Raw genomic sequence first — 15,272 nt, forward strand, 5'->3', positions numbered from 1 at the left:
TATCAACAGACACTAAAATTGAGGGATATACGAGTCTGCCCTTTTTCTAAAATTAAGAGTAAATCCTCATAATTAGAAGTTGAGAATCACTACCGTAAATTATATTAAAAGGCTATCAAGCCTTTATAATGGGGAAGGCAGATATGCTACTGTCATTCACTAATCCCATCCGAATAGCAGGCAGCTGTCACTGATAAGGACATTTTTTCTGACAGGTTCCAATACTACCTCACACTCTCATTATGATGCTCAAGCAGCCTCTACCACTGGATTGGAGTTAGCCTGTGAGATGCTGCCTTTCTTGTTTAGAAAATGAAGAACTCATGTTGTTCAATGACCATCCCGTGATTTTTCCTAGGGTCCAGATAGAGCATTGAGAATCAACCAGTTAGTTTTACCAGACACATCTTGCTTATTTGGCTTTGTGTCAGTGTTCTTGAGTCACCAAATCTGGTGCCTTACCCATTTCAGTTTGTCAGCTGGGTAAAACAAAACTTACCTCTGTATATGGTATTAATAAATGAATGTTGTTGAGCTTCTGTAGAGAGCAGTAGTTGTGGAGTAAATGTTATGGCATAATTGAAATTATGTCTTTTAACTCCCTAAGCGACAGAACTCCCTCCCCAGCTGCTTAAAAGTTGGAGTTATTATTCACATCCTGTTTAAAAATAGCACAAAATCTGCAGCAGGATGGGCGTGGAAGTTGTCTGTAGCTTTAATCACTAATGGCCTCATCTTCAAATGGTCAGTGATAATAAACAAGAAGGAGGGATTTCCAAGGGAGCAGAGCATTAATAAGGTAAGATTTTAAAATTAATTTTTCAAGTTAATTAAAATGTCCAAAAGCACAATAAAACTACAGAAAATCTGGCAAGGGAATGGCAGCAGGACTGATTAATGCAAGTTAACTGTCTTCTGAGGGTAATAGTAATAATGATGAGATTATGGATATGGAAGAACTTGCTAAAAAGAAATGTGATGCATGTGGAATACAAACTGCATCCCAGTTACTATTTTATGGTGCACAATGGATCTTATTAAGGAGGAATAGCGGCAAGAATTACCACTGAATTGCTCAATAAAAGTATTGTGTAATTAACAGTGTTGGAGCAGCAGCTGGAGTGATGCCTCCCATTGATGTTCCATATTCTCCATTTACTTCCAGTTTGCTAAGGGGTGTGGGTTCTAACTAAGACTGTTTGTTTATTTGACCATGAAACAGTAACATTTGTCAAGCAGGGCACTAAGCTAAGAGACATGAGGCTGTAAGGATGAGTAAGGCACTGCTTTGGCCCTCAGAGGGCTTATGTTCAAATAGGTGAGATGAGATAGGAATGTAATTAACTCTAATACAATGCAGATTGTGTTGAAACCTTCCATAGAGGTCAAAAGAGAGAGAAATTATTTTTAACAAAAGGGATTTAGCAGAAGCACCTGGGAATCTATGGCATTTGAGAAGGGCTCTGGCTTTGATGTTGGCAAGATTTTTGACAGGTAGAGATAATAATAATTCTCTACTTGTGAGTTCTTAAATTTTTGAGAAAGCCATATGGTATACAAATAACGTCATTAAGCCAAATAGGAAACAACAAAAGTATATTTGTGGTGAAGAGGAGGTCAAAGGGGAGCTATGTCTTTCAATAATATGTTGAGAGCACTATGTTGGCACACAAAATGGTAACATTTAATACCATGCAAATACATCTTGTGCAAAGGGGGCTTTGAACATTTTGGAATCAAGCAATTATGGTCGAGCCAGACATGCTTGGCCTTACCCTTGCTTTAGGTAGCTACTCTGGCTGCACAGCGGACTTGGGGGATAAGAAGCAGGTCATAAAAATAATCTTGGGATGCCACAGCAATAGAACACGATGGAAATGATGGGAGCCTAAATTTACAAGATGTGCTCTGTGAAAACAGAAAGGAGAAAACACTTGACAGTAGCATTGTGGATACAGAACTAACAAAACTTGAACGAAGAAGAGGGAGAGGTCAAAGATGACCACCAGCTTTTGAGTTTGGGCCACCAGGAGGGTGGCCAGGTGAACGCCAACAATTTGGTGGATGAAAGGGCTTTGGGCTAATAATGAAGATATGTTGGTACAATAATGATTGATGCACCAGGGCAGGTACTTCTCCTGCCTCATCCAGCTGAGGTCAGCTTCCATCTTTTTCAGTATGAAGCTGAACTCGAGTTAATGCTTCTTAGATTCTATGATGATATTGAGTTTAGGCGCCATCAGACTGTGCTTGTGAGATGCTGGCATGGAAAGAGATGTTCTTCGGGCATGGTCAGAGGATTATTTAAACATCATCCACTTGTGCACCGATGTATTTCAGGGTCATTTAGAATGACAGCTGAGCTTTTCAGTCTCCAAAGTGGAGACAGGGTTGCTGTGAAGCTCAGTTCTGAGGTCCTGGAAAGAGTCTGGACCCCAGATCACGGGATACAACTGACTTTTAGTTTGGTTTTTATAAGGTTATCTTTAGGCCTCATTTTAATTTTCTTTTAGCTCCAAAGAATTCATTCCAGACTTCCTTTCTCATTGGGTTTCTATTATTTCTAGCTATATTTTCTTTACCCAGCCGCCTTTGTTTCTGGCATTGGCGCTGATGAGCACAGAAGGTGTTGAAGCGTAGAAGCCAGCTGACCCAGAGTATAATGAAGCACTAAGATGGAGAGGAAGAATTGCCAAGAAATTCAAGCTGGGGTAGGTTATAGTCTAAAGGCTCATTCCGTACCAGGCTCATAAATCTATTCAACTCCCTTGTTTCCTTAGTCCCTTGTAACAATCTACCAGTAAGACATAAAGTTTCTAGCTTTGTTACTTCTCAGATCCATCCCTGCCTCTCTAGCTCCAACGTCACAGTTGTAGTTTTGCTGTCAGTCTTCTTTCATGAGGACTGGTATAATCTCCTCACTGGTGCTCTGAACTCTGTCTGGTCCTCTTCCAGCTATTCTGTGCACTGCAGTGCACAGTATCTTCATTTTCAGGATTCTCCAAAGCCTCTATGGCTCTCCGTTGTTCCTGAAATCAGATTAAAACCCTGATCCTGGACGTTCAGGCTCTCCCTTGGTCATGGCCCTCCTCAGGCGTCCTTGCCACTTGCTACCGCCCACCCGTGTTTTGCGCCTGTCGGTAAACAGCCTTGCTGTACACCACACACCATTTTATGGCAGCCACCTCTGAAAAGTTGTCGGCACCACGGCTTCCTAAAGTGCCATTTTTCTCTGCTTCTCACACATCTGTCTCAAATTTCCTTTAGAGGTCTTTCTTGTTAGGATCAGGCAAGCTACTTCTTGGCATGAGTGGATGTGTCTCTGTCACCCTAAATGCAGGTGGACAGAATGCAGGTTACCAAACCCTTTCTTTTTTTAGCAGGCTGTGAGGCCAATCTTATCCTTTCTGGTAAGTTTGCCTGCTGATAACTTTTACTTTCTGCATTGAGCATCATCTTATTAGCTCTATTCTTCAGTTGTCTGAAAAAATTACTGCGCTGTTAAGTCTCCTGCTAAACATAGACTTTAGAAATATGGCTTACAGAAGATCCCAGTACTTTCCAAAGTGTACTTGGATTAAAAAAAATGGGTTCTAGTTTCACGTAAGTATGGGAAATCCTAGATTTAGCAGAGCTAAACAGATTTCTTTCTGGGGGACTACTTAGAAATTTTAATGATGTATCTTTTAGATCTCCAAGAAGGGGTATTTCATGATCCATCAAAATTAGGGGTAACTCTCCTCTCTGGGGCAGGCTCTCTTTTGATTTCTTTTTTCTTATTGCAATGAAATGTAAATTTCAAGACATCCAGAGATAGAAACGAACTGAAAGAGACTGGATTTTTTTTTGTTTCCAACATGATGCAGCGCTAAATACCACCAGGGTATTATTGCCTCTGGCTAAAGGTGAATAAAGCCTTTGGCTCTCAGAAGTGTTCAGGGCCCAGAACTGGCACAGTTCGCTGTCTTTAGGGAAGGATGACAGAGAGGTGCCTTCTGCCTGCAGCCACGTCCCTGCCAGCACAAAAGGGCAACCGTTCTAAAAAGGGAAACGTGGTCTCAATGCTTCTCACTGCTTTCCTCAGGAAAGAAATTGCAGACCACAAGGGTGACAGCAAAACTCAACATTCTTACCTCATTTAGGACGCTTAGGAGTAGGTCCCCTCTTCCTTTATTCTTAAGGCATTCAAAAGAAAACATAACTTTTAAACGTCTCACGGGGAAACGGCACACTTTTCATGCTTTGCTTCTTTGTTGCTGATGCATAAGCTCTGCTCTGGTTAGTCCACGCTGGCTACATCCCAGCTCCAGCACGTCCCACGCCCACGTCATCCCTCCCAGCTCTGTACCCAGGAGGTTCGCTGCTGTAGAGGGCGCCACGTGCACCGTGCACCCTTCTCTTCCATACCCACCTCCCTCCCTCTTTGGTCCTGCTCCGGAGCCCGGTCCTGCTCCGACTCCACCTCCCATGGGCAGCCCCTACCCGTGGCTCCAGACCTCAGTGGCCTGCAACGGGGAGGGGGAGGGGGAAGCTCTCTCCTCCCCCTGCCCTTGACCTAGGGTGGCCAAGTCTTCCCACGGCTGCTAATTTCCGGGTACCTCAGCCTCTCTTTGGGCGTTCCCTTCACTCCGCCCACAGCTCTGCAAATAGTCCCGTCAGTGGCTAAAGCCTCTGGAACCTTCCGAGTTGGGTCGTCTTTCTTGCTGGACCCTGACTGAGACAGTATATTTTCAGGAAACGTACACAGGTCCCTCACATGAAAATACCGGAGAGCCGTCACAGTGTGTCATTGCCACCTCCTTCCCCTGAAAGACAAGGAGCGCAGCTGGGCCGCAGCTGGGGAGTCTCCCTTGGGATCAGAGCAGGGGGCCCAGCAGGCCGTTTGCCCAGCCTCATGTAGCCAAGAAGCCCTTTTTGGTGGAGGGAATCTCAGGGGATTAGTATTACAAAGGACCCATTTCGAAAAGCCCTAGAGCAGAGTATAGCTCAGGAGGGATGGAGCACATTCAGTGGTTTGCTGATAGCAGGTATTTAGGAGGCTGATCTGGGCCGTGCTGGAACCACCTGGCCTGGCAGATGGCTGCAGTATATTTTAGAGAAGTCCCTAAGTGTGCCTCAGTACACACTGCTCTTCGCCTCTGTTCTCTTCAACAATGTGTAAGCAAATCTTGGCTTGATTTTGCTGGGTGGGGGGCGGGATGCTATTGTAGCTTTTGAAATATATCCCAGGGGATCCTTTTCCTATGCCAGGAACTCTGAACTGTTGCTTTCTGATATTCCCAGGGAATTGCACTGTCCACTCAGAAGTGAGGGGACATCATTGTCCTCTCTGATCACAGGAAGATGAGTCTCAGAGGAAGGCATAGAAATGCCAGAGCTCTCTTTTGAGAAATAGCCAACTTACCGTAATTTTGGTAAGTGTTAGTGTGGTAGGCATGCTGGGATGAGAAAGGACTTGGCAAAAAAGGCTTGAACATCACTGAATTTGTTTGTCCTTTAGAAACAGAAAAGATAGGAGCACACTTTACTCTTTCAGTAACCCTGTGGTCAGAGTGTAATGGTCAGAGGCCGAGTGGCCTCTTCGAGATGACCAGGATGCAAGTCCCTGTCCGTATCGTGCATCAGTAGCAGCGTTGGGTGAATACGGTGTCATGGAGCCCTGGGAACGCAGCTGGAGCCCTCATACCTTGTGGCCAGCTGTCTCTCTCTCCCTGCTTTCTGTAGAGAAAAGAAGGGAGAGAGCTGGCTACTTTGTAACTCTCCTGGAGAGTTACAAAACACTTCTAAACACTTCTAAACACTTCTAAAGTGTTTATGTAATTTGCATTTTTTTCTGGTTGGGTTTCAATATTTTCATATGGACTTATATGATCATTTTAGCATATTAGGGCTATTAAACATTTTGTTTTAAAATTTTAGCAGTATCTCCCTTATTTAATTTCTTTTAGCCATTTTGTTTCCTCTTCAGAACTTCAAATTTCAGTGGTGTGTAATATGCCAATGTTACCTATTTAGTTTCTGCCTTTGGTTCAACATAATAAAAGGTCTTGACCACCCCTAAAATATAAAAAAAAAAATTCTATGGCTAAGTATGAATTCCCTTCTTTATATTTTAATTTTTAATCCATCTGGAATTCATCTAGCTTAAAGAATTATGCAGTAAAGGAAACAAATTTACTTATTTTCTCCCAGAAGGCCAGCTAATTTTTCCAACATCTTTTCCTCTTTAATTAGAAATGCCAGCTTTAGCATATATATGTAGTGTTCCCATTATTGTTATTCTCTTAAATATTCTACAAGTGTAGTTTTGCTTTTTTCCCTTTACCAGTGAAATTTGAACGGCTTAATCTCTCAGGAGTGGGTCTCATTCCTCGTTTCTTTCTATAACATTAATCTATTTGTATCTTTTTTTTTTTCTGTTGTGGTCAGTGAATATAGTCTGAATAATGCTTATTAGTTGGAATTTATTGAGGTTTTCTCTGTAGTATAATGTGGTTCAATTTTTGTAAATGTCACAAGAAGATATTAATACAATGTCTATATAGTATATACCTCTGTCTTCTCTCTCTCATCTGTAATTTCTATTACTGCTAGGTGTGGGTTGGAACTTTTTTAAAAGAAGGATTTGAAGTTTGGAACTTGGTTTGTTGGGGAGGAGACCCCTTTGACTTTTAGATTAAGTAATTGCCTGATTAACTGCACAGGGATATGGGGTCAAATTTTCAGAAAATAATCACAGCTTCTTTGCTCTTTTTACAATTATTCTTTCCCTTTCAAGCATCCTGAGTCATTTTATTTTAGGTGTTTTTCTTTTATACAGAATTCAGCTGAGTTTCAGTTTTTGATTCAGTATGAGGGGTTTTGTTTTGTTTTTGCAATGATGCTTTATTCTTTGTGTATGATTGTTATGTTGGTTATGTTTGTTTTTATTTAATTTGCAATGGTGATAGATTGCATTATTGTCAATTATTTATCCACTTCCCCACTTAGCTGTATTTTATAGCAGGCAGAGTGTACTTTCCTTTCCTGCCCTATTGACTTTGGGCTTTGCCACGGGGTTGTTTTGACCAATGCAGTGTAGATGGAAGGAACAGTGGCCAGTTTTGATCAGAGGTTTAAGAAACACCATGAGTTTGGCTTGTCCCTGGAGCTTCTGTCCCCTGGCACAAGAACCCCCTGATGGTGGCTGCCCCTTCATCTTGGGATATGGAATGAGAAGACACAAGGAGCCCATCAGAGCTCAGCAGAGCCCAGCAGAAGTACAGCCCACCTGGAGACCTGCAAGCAAGAGTAAATATTTATTGGTGGAAGTTGTTGAGATTTGGGGTTGCTTGCTACTGCAGTTACCTTGTTTCCCTTGCTTTACCCCACTCATTCTTTAAAACTACTTTCTTTCTTCCTTCTCCTAATCCATGCATCATTGAAAACCATTAGCAGGCCAGAATGAAGTAGGCAAGCCAAGCAGGGATCAAGGCCTGTGGACAAGGAGGGGATGGGGCTGTGTTAAGCGGTTTGCTGTGTCCTGGAGGACTGAGAAATGCATTGAGGATAATGGGAGTCGGATCTCTTACTGTTGGGAATATGGAAATGGAGACAGCTAGAATCGGGGTTGCCAAATTTAGCAAATAAAAATACAGGACACTATTTGGGACAGATTTATACTTTTAGTTATTTGTTATCTGAAATTCTAATTTAACTGGGCATCCTGTATTTTATCTGGTAATCTTGGATAAAATAAACCCTGTAGTGTTGGATTGAAATTGGAGGTACCAGCATGAACTTACAGATTTATACACACACACACACACACACACACACACACACACAAATAAAGACGTGTGACATACACATATGCAGGGGCCAAGAAACTTTCTCCTTGGCTGTCTGAAGTTTTGCTGAAAAATCAACTTGCACAAGGCAGATTAATTGGAGAAAAGGCATACAAATCTATTTAACATGTATACATGGGAGCCTCCACAATGAAAACCGTAAGATACAGGGGAATTTTTCCATTTTTATGCTTAGGTGAAAGTATGGACAGCTTTGTGGAAATATAACTGGAAAAAAAAGAGTATGATCTAAGGCTAATGGACTGAGTGGGGGAACCCAGCAAGATCTGTCTGTCTAGATTATTCCTGGCCTCTCTGAGCTGCTTTTTTTTTTTTTTTCTGGGTATGGGGCAGGGCCCTCTGAAATGGAAGTCTTATGAGCTACAGTCAAACAAGGTATGTCAGATAATTTTTTATGGTCAATTTTTATACGGAAAGACAAAGGGAAAGTTAGATTAATATTTTTAGGTTTTATGGTTGGTTTTCGGGAAGGGGTTCTGGTTTCTGTGACCTGCCTTGGAGAAGAGGGATTCTAGTTTCTATGGATAGCCTTGTGGGAGAATGGTTCTGAGAGACAAGAAGGTAGGAGAAGGTCAGTAAAAAGCTTTTGCTTCTGAGGCTGCTTCTGAGGCCTTCGTTTTAGGATATTGTTTTCTGAGCCCCTACATTCCCCAGTCTGAAACTTCCCCAAGAAGTTCCACAGTCCAGATATGGGGTTGGTGGATTGTTTCATAATCCAGTCAACCAGCCTCTCAGTCCTGAGGATAAGCTAGTCCAATTACACAGTTAATAGTTGTGTCTCACTGCAGGCAGCAGTGTTGCAGGTGGGCTTCCACCACAGTCAGGCCTCTCTATGATTTGAGCAGTCAGTTATTTAATAAGAAGCATTCCTATGGAAACAAAAGAAAAACAAAGGCTAATGGTTACAACAAACTATAAACTTAGTTTCTGAGTCCAGAGGGAAGCCAGTTGAGAAGATTTTTAGATATTGGGCTTGAAGCATCTTCTGATGAACTGAGAGCAGACAGTGGCAATCTGACAGATTTTTTTTTTGGTTTGCAGTTTGCATCAGGTGTTCCAGTGAACTTTCTGAGTAGTCTGTACACCAGCAGGCACAAAGTCTGTTCATACATGAAGTTGCTGTAATGATTTTTCAAAGTTTTTTTTTTTAATCAAGTTGTCTAGTTTTAGCTTATAAGGCTTTAGGAAAAAGCAGTTTTAATTTTAGTGATTTTAAGCTAAAAAAAATTGTAAACATTAGTTTGGAGCCAGTAAAAAGTTCAGTATTCAGTCCAAATTGTATGCAAATAATAAAAACTCAAAAACAATGGACAAGGCTAGAATCTAGAATCTAATAACAGATATATTAGTTTTCTTCTGAAACATAATTTTCCTCCAGTCCTCTGTTTCTACCAATGACAAATCATAGTGCAATTTATTTGAAAAGTAAGTCTTAGTCTTATTTTACTTGGCCTGATTGTTTGCATAAAGTGTGGCAAAAATAGTGATTGGCCACATACAGTCTTTTTCAATTGGGTTTTCTGGAACTTTTTATAAGGAATTTCAGATAAGACTTTTGAAAGCCTCCTGAGGCTAACAAAGCCAAAGATTTGTCTTTAAACTGTTCCTGTAATACTTGCATGAATTGGGTGAATTCCTCTTTGAGGTCCCAGAATTACTTGAGGTTTCTGATCCTATCATTCTTTACTTACCGCAGGCCAGAAACCTTGTAAAGAAACCATGTAGACAGGTTCCAGCCCATTTTTTCCAAGGGGCTTTTTATCAGTTCTATAAAGTCAACTTCAATTTATTTTTTAAAATTTTCTTTTTTTAAATTTTACTTTAAATTCTGAGGTACATATGCAGAACATGCAGGTTTGTTACATAGGTATATGTGTGCCATGCTGGTTTGCTACACCTATCAACCCATCATCTAGGTTTTAAGCCCAACATGCATTAGCTATTTGTCTTGATGCCCTCCCTTCCCTTGACCCTCACCCCCTGACAGGCCCCAATGTGTGTTGTTCTACTCCCTGTGTCCATGTGTTCTCATTGTTCAACTCCCACTTATGAGTGAGAACATGTGCTGTTTGATTTTCTGTTCCTGTGTTAGCTTGCTGAGGATGGCTTCCAGCTTCATCCATGTTCCTGCAAAGGATATGATCTCATTCCTTTTTATGGCTGCATAGTATTCCATGGTGTATATATACACCACATTTTCTTCATCCAGTCTATCATTGATGGAAATTTGGGTTGAATCCATGTCTTTGCTGTTGTAAATAGTGCTGCAATAAACATACGTGTGCACGTGTCTTTATAGAAGAAAGATTTATATTCCTTTGGGTATATACCCAGTAATGAGGTTGTTGGTGAGGCTATGGAGAAATAGGAATGCTTTTACATTGTTGGTGGGAATGTAAATTAGTTCAACCATTGTGGAAGACAGTGTGGTGATTCCTCAAGGACCAATTTCTTAAAGCAGTCTGTTTACATCTGAAAATATGCCATTCTAGTCAAAACCCTGGTAAAATAATCAGTGTTCAATTGTGTCCTGTTACAAAAGAAAAGAGGTTCTTACTGAAATTATGCAAATAACTATATTGTCATAAATTAAGAACACTCACAAATTGTTTCTAAATTCTGGAGAAATCAGGTGGAGAGAAAGGCAATTGTTTAAATTTTACTCACAAAAGTATACTTTACCCAACTCGTTGTAAGCTATAAATAGCTCAAAGAAGAAGAAAAACATTTTCTTGATTCTAGAAAACAAAGCCTAAGAAGAATCAGCAATGTTTCAAACAAAAAGTCATGAAAAATTATGTTAGTCTTCTATCAGTTAGTCCTATGTAATTAACCTTTTTTTTTTGCTTAATGTTGGGTGAGCAATTTCCATAAATGTATCAGTTTTTTCATTAGAGTTCTGAAAGTTTTTTTTTTTTGTCCAATGGTATAATCTCCAAAGTTATCAGAAACCAGAAACCTGTATTCAGGAGTATTTATAAGAGTTTTTGTATGAATTTATTTAAAGAAGAAGCAAATTTTGGACTGCTGCTGATTATAAACCACTTTTTGAGAATAATCAAGGTAAAACAATGATTGTCTGTGGATGACAAAAGTGTTTGAATAGCCATGGCTAAAGACACAATTTACAAGGAAATTTGGTTATTTTGTGGCATAAAACAATTTAACATAATAATCATAATTATACTGATAACATGTAATAAGACATATTAGAATTTTAAGAATCACATACAATTTTGGAAGATATATTAATATCACCTTTATACAAATATAACCTAAAGTAAATTAAACTCCATTTTATATTTGACAGTGTTTTCTGTACGACTTCAACATACCAAATAAACCTAATATGTCTCTCTTGAACTTCCGTGGGCCCTAATATCCAAAAATTTAGTTTGAGATTCAAGAGACTGAATTTAGAATTTGAAATTTTGATTTTGGAAAGTTTGTCAAATATCAAAGGTTTAAAACACTTGCTCGGAATAGAATCACATGTCACTGTAAAATGATAGTTGTTCATTTAGTCAAAGTAATTTCAAGATTTCAAAAACCAAAAACCTTTACTTTTTGATAAAGGAAGAGTCTCCTAAACAATCATAAGACCTGAGAAAGACATCATGAAGCAAACTGTATCTGTCTTTCCCCCTCTCCCCACTTTTTTTTTGTTTGCAGTTTACTTAAAAGGTAAACAAAAATCTTTTACTACCTTGTTAATATTATACAAACATCTTGTTTAAAAGGGAAAACCAAATTTTACCTTTGCATCAGTGTATCGTTAATGCTAAAGCTAATTATAACAAGACCTTATAAACAAATCCAGTCAATCTTATTCTGTTTTAACATACAAAATAAGATTTCCGTAAACCTTTTATAACCTCTTACAGTTTTTTTCATTCTTTTTCTTTTTCTTCTTTTTTTTTTGAGACAGAGCCTCACTCTGTCACCCAGGCTGAAGTGCAGTGGTGTGATCTCATCTCACTGCAACCTCTGCCTCCCAGGCTCAAGTGATTCTCCTGCCTCAGCCTCCCAAGTAGCTGGGACTACACGTGTGTGCCACCACTCCTGGCTAGTTTTGTATTTTTAATAGAGATGGAGTTTCACCATGTTGGCCAGGCTGGTCTCAGACTCCTGACCTCAGGTGATCTGTCCGCCTCGGCCTCCCTAAGTATGGGATTACAGGTGTGAGCCACTGCACCTGGCCTCATTCTTTTTCTTAACTTTTTATATACCTTTGGTTTTATTTGTCATTTTTCCCTTCAATTTACAACTTATAAAATCCTCTAAATTAGACAAAATTACTTTCCTTTTAACAAAAAATCACATTTATTGGGGGAATCTGCCCCCAATATTTCAATGTAGGTTCTTTCTATTTTCCATAAGTGTTGGCCAGCTGAGAAATAAAGAGAAAGAGTACAAAGAGAGGAATTTTACAGCTGGGCCGCTGGGGGTGACATCACATATCAGTAGGATCGTGATGCCCACCTGAGCCTCAATCAGCAAGTTTTTTATTAAGGGTTTCAAAAGGGGAGGGGGTGTAAGAACAGGGACTAGATCACATGCTTCAAAGGGCAAAAAGGAGAACTACTGATAAGGGTCCAACAAAGATCACAAGGCAAAGGGCAAAAGCAGAACTACTGATAAGGGTCTATGTTCAGCAATGCACGTATTGTCTTAATAAACATCTTAAACAACAGAAAACAGGGTTCGAGAGCAGAGAACCAGTTTGACCACAAATTTACCAGGGCAGAGTTTTTCCCATCCTAATAAGTCTGAGGGTACTGCAGGAGACCAGGGCGTATCTCAATCCTTATCTCAACTGCATAAGGCAGACATTCCCAGAGCGGCCGTTTATAGATCTCCCCCCAGTAATGCATTCCTTTCCCAGGGTATTAATATTAATATTCCTTGCTAGGAAAAGAATTTAGCGGTATCTTCCCTACTTGCATGTCCGTTTATAGGCTCTCTGCAAGAAGAAAAACATGGCTCTTTTTGCCCGACCCCGCAGGCAGTCAGACCTTATGGTTGTCTTCCCTTGTTCCCTAAAAATCGCAGTTGTTCTGTTCTTTTTCAAGGTGCACTGATTTCATATTGTTCAAACACACGTTTTGCAATCAATTTGTGCAGTTAACACAATTATCGCAGTGGTCCTGAGGTGATGTACATCCTCAGCTTATGAAGATAACAGGATTAAGAGATTACAGTAAGACAGGCATAAGAAATCATAAAAGTATTATTTGGGGACTGAAAAATGTCCATGAAATCTTCACAATTTATGTTCCTCTGCTGCGGCTCCAGCCAGTCCCTTGGTTTGGGGTCCCTGACTTCCTGCAACTTTTTATGCCTTCTTTTACTTTTTAAAAACCAAAAACAAATTCTACTTTTTCTATACACTTTGTATACAGAATTATTTCTCCTGTATCCAGTAGTTTTAATTATATACTATGTTCATATATAATTTTTTAATGTTTACTCTTAGTAACCCTTATTTTCAGTAAAAATCTAGGAGGTAGGCAATTTTAATTATGTGTCAGATGCAGAGCTCAGGACAATTCCTGGAGGATCTAATGTCTTCCAGTATGGACAAGAGGCACAGCCAGTCCAAGGAGGATGAGGCTCAGGTGTTGTTCTCAGGCCTCACCATGGTCACTTGTCTAGACCCCAGAATTAGATGCTTCACGATAAAGACAAGCTCATCGTAATGTATGTGTAGGGGTTTGGAGGAGACCAGTAGTCAGCTGTTAACAGCTTTAACTCACAGAATAAGCAAGTATCAAAGGTACTATAGGAACAACAGTTTTTTGACTTTAAAACATCTAGCAGAAACAGCCTAACCCTGTCTAACAAGTAGACTCATGCAGAATGTCTAAGAGTTGTAACAATCTCATTTGCTGTGAGATGATGATAATGATGGTGGTGATAATTTTTGCCAATATAGAGTGAGCCCTCTAAGGTCTAGGTAGAAACCTTCCTTCTGTCAACCTAAAGAAATAAACAGGCAAAATTAACATAGAGAGTTTATTTGGGCCAAGGTTAAGGACTACAGCCTGGGACATACCTCCAAGTTGCCTTGGAGAATGCTCCTTTCAGCTTTTGAAATAAGCAAGTTTTTTTTGAGACAAGGTCTTACTCTGTTGCCCAGGTTGGAGTGCAGTGGGATATCAGTTCACTGGAACCTCCGCCTTCCAGGTTCAAGCGATCCTCCTGCCTTAGCCTCCTGAGTAGCTGGGATTATAGGCATGCACCACCATGCGGGGTTGATTTTTATATTTTTAGTAGAGACAGGGTTTCACTGTGTTGGCCAGGTTGGTCTCAAATTCCTTACATCAGTGATCCACCCACCTTGGCCTCCCAAAGTGCTGGGATTACAGGCGTGAGGCACCCAGCCAGTTATAAGCAAGTTTTTAAAGGCAAAAGAGAACAAGGAGTGGGCTGATGCCGTTTTTTGACAGAAATTCTCACTGGTTTTCAGAAATAACAATGGTTAGTGATAAATTATAGCATAGAATTTAAGGCAGTCTAAGAAGCAGAATTAAATCTATAGAATTATGATAATGGCATAGAGCATAGGTTTGCAGAAATCACCCAGAACAATTAGGAAAAGTTTGAGGCTGCAGTGGGCTATGATCATGCTACTGCACTCCAGCCTGCATGGCAGAATGAGACCCCATCTCCCCCCACCCCCAAAAAAAGGAATGGAAAATAGTAATTAATTAAGAACTGTTTAGATACCCGGAGGGTACAAATGAAGGGAGGGTGGTATGAGAAGCTGCAGCAGGAAACTGGTCTTTTCAATAACTAAATCTTTTTATTCCTCAGCAGTAAATTTTTTGTTTTTTGTAATAGTGTCTAAGCAAGAAAGAAAAAACAATTTGAGTATTTCTTTTTAACTTTCATTTTAAGTTCAGGGATATAAATGCAGGTTTGTTAATATAGGTAAACTTGTGTCATGGGGGTTTGTTGTACCGATTATTTCAGCACCCAGGTATTAAGCTTGGTATTTATTAGTTACTTTTCCTGATCCTCTCTCTCCTCCCATCCTCCACCCTCTGATAAGCCCCAGTGTGTTTTGTTCCCCTCTATGTGTCCATATGTTCTCATCATTTAGCTCCTACTTATAAGTGAGAACATATGGTATTTGGTTTTCTGTTCCTGTGTTAGTTTGCTAAGGATAATGGCCTCCAGCCCCATCCATGTTGCTGTAAAGGACACGACCTTGTTATTTTTATGGCTGCATAATATTCTATGGTGTATATGTACCACATTTTCTTTATGCTTTTTAGGTTGATTCTATGTCTTTGCTGTTGTGAATAGTGCTGCAATGAACATGTGTGCCTATGTCTTTATGATAGAACTATTTATATTCTTTTTGGTATATGGATCAAATGATAGTTCTGTTTTAGGTTTTTGAGGAATCACCACCAC

General features: G+C 40.0%; 1 long non-coding RNA gene across 1 annotated transcript in view; it reads left to right on the top strand.

The window, feature by feature from the left end:
- Nucleotides 1-717: 717 nt before the first annotated feature.
- Nucleotides 718-15,272, top strand: part of LOC129019004 (uncharacterized) — a 30,805-nt gene continuing 16,250 nt past the window's right edge. Inside the window, exon 1 of the long non-coding RNA XR_008495472.1 lies at nt 718-799. This is a non-coding gene — a long non-coding RNA (uncharacterized LOC129019004). The remainder of the gene's footprint in view (nt 800-15,272) is intronic.

This window comes from Pongo pygmaeus, chromosome 17 (genome assembly GCF_028885625.2).
Source record: "Pongo pygmaeus isolate AG05252 chromosome 17, NHGRI_mPonPyg2-v2.0_pri, whole genome shotgun sequence".
Taxonomy (NCBI): Eukaryota; Metazoa; Chordata; class Mammalia; order Primates; family Hominidae; genus Pongo; species Pongo pygmaeus.